The 5,658-nt window shown below is 43.7% G+C and overlaps 1 long non-coding RNA gene across 1 annotated transcript; it reads right to left on the reverse strand.

Moving 5' to 3' along the window:
• Window positions 1–813: 813 nt before the first annotated feature.
• LOC130360613 (uncharacterized) lies at window positions 814–2,746 on the reverse strand. The gene is made up of 3 exons (XR_008890733.1): window positions 2,667–2,746; window positions 2,190–2,257; window positions 814–902 (listed from the first exon to the last, which is right to left on the reverse strand). It is a non-coding gene; the product is annotated as an uncharacterized LOC130360613 (long non-coding RNA).
• Between the last annotated feature and the right edge of the window lie 2,912 nt (window positions 2,747–5,658).

Raw genomic sequence — 5,658 nt, forward strand, 5'->3', positions numbered from 1 at the left:
GAACGTGCCGTCACATACCATAGGAAGCATTTAATAAAAACCATGAATCAAGGCTACCCTATTGTGAAAAGTCTTGTAACAGACTATATTATAGATGAAGGCGTCTTTATCAAAACAATAATGGTGCTTGCTATTTTCTATTTGTTTATTAAGATGATTAAAAAAAGAATCCTCGTGTTGGCAAATTGTTGCTATTATCTTTTCATTTTCAGTGCAGTAGTCTAACTTTTGTTGCTTTCTATTGTGTATTTTTTTGTCAAATAGCAGATCCAAATATTTTCTGCTTTATTTCTCCTAAGCATTAAAAATAAGACATATAGCAATGCTGAAATTTGTACTATTTAGAAGAAACAAATAATCTTTTTGGATATACAGTGATCCCCCGACTTACGATGGCCCCGACATACGATCATTTCAACATACGATGGCCTCTCAGAGGCCATCGCATGTTGAAGGCAGCATCAACATACGATGATTTTTTTTGTCGGGGCCATCGCATAAACGGCTATCCGGCAGCACTGACTGCTTCATCTGCCACCGGATAGCCGTTTACGGTGCTCCGTGTGGTCCGCTGATGATCACTCACCTGTCCTCGGGCCTCCGTAGCGTACTCTTCGGGACTATGATAGTAATCTTGTTTTTACCTGGCACAATAAAACATCTGACATAAGAACGGGAGCCTCAAAACCAAAAAACAAGAATAATAAACCGCAACCAAATCAGAACAAACCCGTAACCAGACAAAACGCAGGACTTTCCAGAAAAGCACAATCTGAACCAAACCCAACCCCTCTTACCTCAGCCCCTTTAGAAGCAGGAGCACGAGAAGAGGGAGACCAAGACGTAAGAGAGCAAGTAGTAAGTCCACCTGCGCAAGATCACAAGAAAAGGAGAGCTGCCACCTGGAAGGGAAAAAGTAAAATGTGAACGTGATCAACCTTACTAAAGAACCACTTGACGAGGCGACAGTATCCTTGCTGTCCAAGGGTTTGAACTACGGACATGTAAAAAATGTAACGAGGTGACTTTCGAGATAGATATGGCTAGAGCCATGCGGGACATTTCATTGCATAGATATTTTGCTAATAAACCTCCCTATACTCAGGCAAAAAAAAAAAAAGGAGATGTCCCTATTACTATTGGTCTCCTTGGTTTTCTCCCCCCAGAGTTCAATGCTCAGGATAGTGAATGTATAGCCATGTTGGCAACTGATTTTTCTGATAACCCCTTTCAAGGACCCTCAAACCCTGATAAGACAAAATACTTTAGAAAAGGGAAAAAAATCTAAATTTTTTCCACCTAACATACAGGGTAGTACAGGGGATTTGTTCATGAAGGCTGTTATGCAGGATGTTAAAGCCATTTTATATCCTGAGCCTGTCAGTAATTTCTCGGCTAGTGAGAAACAAGCACTTAGGGCCATAGAAAAAAGGAAGGATCTTACGTTGGTGAGAGCTGACAAGGGGGGGAGTATAGTGGTACAGTATACAGCAGAATACAAAGAAGAAGCCGCAAGACAATTGGCCGATTCTTCCACATACACCCCCCTGTCGACTGATCCCACACCTAAGATCTTAAATAATCTTAAAACATTCCTGCATAAACAAGTAAGTAGGGGAGTGCTATCGGAAAGTAATGCAGAAAAACTCTATCCTGACAATGTAAAGCCCGCACGCAAGTATCATTTACCAAAGGTACATAAATCGCTGAGCCGACCACCGGGCAGACACATTGTCGCGGGGATCGGCTCAGCGACCGAGTTTTTGTCTCAGTACCTGGATTGGATTCTTAATCCAATCCAGAGCTCAGCCCTTTCTTATGTGAAAGACACCAAGCACTTGCTCCAGATCATGGAAGACATCCACTGGGAGCAGGAGTACAGCCTTTGTTCAATTGATGTGGTTAGCCTGTACACCCGCATTCCCCATACTGCGAGTGTACAGGCTATAAGGGAGTCCCTTGCACAGACAGACACCCCCCAGGCAGTAGTAGATTTTGTTACAGAAGGTCTTCTTTTTGTTCTTAATAATAACACTTTTCAGGTGAATGATACATGGTATAGACAGGAGACGGGGACCCCAATGGGGACCCCCGTCTCTTGTACATATGCCAATATATTTTTGGCTCACTTTGAAAATCATTATGTTTACAGTGAGAAAAATCCTTTTTTGAAGTATATTAAAACCTACCATCGCTATGTCGATGACGTCCTGGTCAGATGGTCCGGTTCACAAGAAGTTTTTGAAGAATTTGTCCTCTATTCAAATAGAAACACAGTAAATATGCAGTTTACAAGTCAGTTCGGCGGGAGTTCCCTTGAATTTTTGGACGTAAAACTAATAGCAGAAGGAGATATAAATACAGAAGGCTTCAGAAAGTCAGTAGCCAGAAACACTCTTTTACATTATAACAGTTCACACAGAGAAATAGTGAAACAAGGAATTCCATACGGACAATTTGTCCGCTTAAAAAGGAATAACAGCAACATAGATACTTATACTCAACAAGCAGATCAACTAGAGAATAGATTGAGAGAGAGAGATCATATCCGGAAAAAATAATCAGAAAGGGTAGAGAGAAAGCAAATAAAATCAATAGACGTGACCTCTTAAAAAAATAAAAAATAAAAGAAGTTAAAAGATTTACCTTTGTTCTACAAAACTCACCCATGAATTCAGCCGTTGAAAGGGCCATTAGAAGAAATTGGTTCTTGCTTGAATCAGATGAGGACCTAAAAGATGTAGCTAAGAGAAAACCCCGAATCACATATAGGCGAAATCCTACAATAGGAGACACTCTTAATAACAGTAAAAAAAAGAAACAGAATAACACTGAAAAATTAACATGGTTAGGTGATCTCCTGCCAGTAGGTAACTATAAGTGTAGAAGTTGCAATTTTTGTAACTATTGTTGGGAAACTAAGTATCTGAGGTTGGGTTCCATTCATCGTTCTATAAGGGATCTTATCACCTGTAGAAGTACTAATATTGTTTATGCTATTATGTGTCCTTGCGGTTTCTTTTACATTGGGCACACCAGACGCCAACTCCGCTTTCTGTCAGGGAGCATTTTTATGCCATAAGAACGGGGAGACCAGGAGCAGTACGTCTGGTGGCCCATGTAAAAGAAATGCACGACAACAACCCAGAAGTCCTACGTTTCCTGGGTTTGGAAAAAGTGCAAACAAGCAGAGGTGAACGCATTGACCACAAACTCCTCCGTGCTGAAACACTATGGATTGTAAAAACCAGCGTGACGGGAGTTTTGGGGTTATATGACCGGACTGATTTAGCAACTTGCTTCTAGCTTGTAAGGTGACTCCCCCTCCTTCCTACGTGATTGGGTCACATGTTCCCGATCCAGGGGCATAATTGGAAGCGCACTTTCACTCACCTGTATAAAGTTCACAGTCTTAGATATGGTTAGCATGGCCGGAGGAAGCACGATCACCGTGCGAAACGGAGCTTGGTCGCCATCCTGTGTCCCCCCCCAAAACCCTCTTCCCTTGTAAATTTGTGAGTATGCAATAAAAGAAGATTTATGAGCTGACTGCGGTGAGTTGCCGATTTTTTTTCTGCTTCTTCAACACGTGTACTCTTCGGGATCCCCTGCATCGCCGGCGCTTTCCTTCGTCGTCATCACATTGCCGCGCACGCTGTCCCGTCATCCATTAGGAGCGGCATGCGTAGCGACGTGATGGCGGCAATGGAGAGCAACGTTACCAGGCAGCAGAGACCTTCCCGGTACGTTGGGGACACCCCGGGGACGCGGCGACAGCGATGGAGGGCGACATCCAGGGCAGTGGTGAAGGTCCGGAGCGGCGGGGACACGTCAGTATAACCTCCAATACCAGTGGTCTTCAACCTGCAGACCTCCAGATGTTGCAAAACTACAACTCCCAGCATGCCCCGACAGCCGTTGGCTGTCGGGGCATGCTGGGAGTTGTAGTTTTGCAACATCTGGAGGTCCGCAGGTTAGAGACCACTGTCCTATACTTTACATTGCACGGATCCCTCAACATACGATGGTTTCAACAAACGATGGTTCGTTTGGAACGGATTACCATTGTATGTTGAGGGACCACTGTACAGCTTTTATGCAGACTTGTGTGGCTCTATGGTTACAAACAAACCATTAGTGGGCACATCCTGTAAGTGATACTGCACTCCTTCTGCACTCTCTTGTTAAGGCTGGGTTCACATCACTTTTTCCCAATACGGGACCGCATACGGCTGGGGGGAGCTAAAACCGGGTGCTCCCGCATCCCTGCCGTATGTCGTCCGTATGTAATTTATTTCAATGAGCCGACCGGAGTGGTTGACTACGGTTTTAGGTCCGGTAGAAAACCGCATATGGGCAAAAATGAGCCAACTGGTTCACTCCAGTCGGCTCATTGAAATACATTACATACGGGCGGTACACGGCAGGGATATGGCAGTGCCTGGTTTTGGCTCCCCCCAGCCGTATGCGGTCCCGTATTGGGAAAAACGTGATGTGAACCCAGCCTAACTTACAGTCAGTAAAGAAAGAAGAAAAGAAAGGAATAATAGATGCACACCTTACATATACATATTAAGTTCCTCCCAGCATTGAAACACTTACAAAATCTCTCAGAAATGGTAACTATTTGCATATGTTTCCCTCCTCTTTTGATATCTGCATAGTAGCTCCATATAATAATACAATACAATAATACAATTGCTTTATTTCATAGAGTGGCAACTCTATCTTATATTTATATATACATTTTTGGAAATCTTTTATTTTGTGTGACAACATTGAAGAAATGACACACAATGTAAAGTAACAGGGGGAGATTTATCAAAGCCAGAGGAAAAGTTGCTGAGTTGCCCATAGCAACCAACTAGATCGCTTCTTTCATTTTTCATAGGACTTTTCAGAAGTGAAAGAAGTGATCTGATTGGTTGCTATGGACAACTCAGCAACTTTTCCTCTATACAGGTTTTGATAAATCTCCCCCACATTGTTTTATATTGTGTCCCCTCAAAATAACTCAAGACACAGAACCTTGACAACAAAAGTAAGTACACCCCTAAGTGGAAATGGAAATGGACAAATTGGGCCCAATTAGCCATTTTCCCACCCCGGTGTCATGCGACTTGTTGGTGTTACAAAATTTCAGGTGTGAATGGGGAGCAGGTGTCTAAAATTTGTGTTATTGCTTTCACACTCTCTAATACTTGTCACTCAAAGATCAACAAGGCATCTCATGGAAGAGAACCCCTGGCTGTGTTCACTGTATAGTGGTCAGAGCTGTGTTTTGCAGCCCAACTTCCATTCAGTTAAACAGAAGATGAACCCCCCCCCACAAATTTATCGGGGTATACCACGGACCGGCCTATAACGCTCCCTCATTTTTCCAAGGATATTTGGGTAAAAAAAGTGTTTTACCCAAATATCCTTGGTAAAATGAGGGTGCGTGTGTGTGCATTTGTATACCCTGATAGACTGTTTCTGACCCCGCAGAAGCGCGGCTTTTGTGGGGTCAGAGACCGCCGTCACTGCCCGCTTCTCTCCCCCTGCCTTTCCCGGGGTCTAGAGTCCTGCTGCCGCTGCTTTTTCTCCCCCTGGCTATCCAGGGACTGCTGCCACCGCTGCCCCCTTACCTCCCCCATCCCCGGTTTTATAATTACCTGT

This window comes from Hyla sarda, chromosome 3 (genome assembly GCF_029499605.1).
Source record: "Hyla sarda isolate aHylSar1 chromosome 3, aHylSar1.hap1, whole genome shotgun sequence".
Lineage (NCBI taxonomy): Eukaryota > Metazoa > Chordata > Amphibia > Anura > Hylidae > Hyla > Hyla sarda.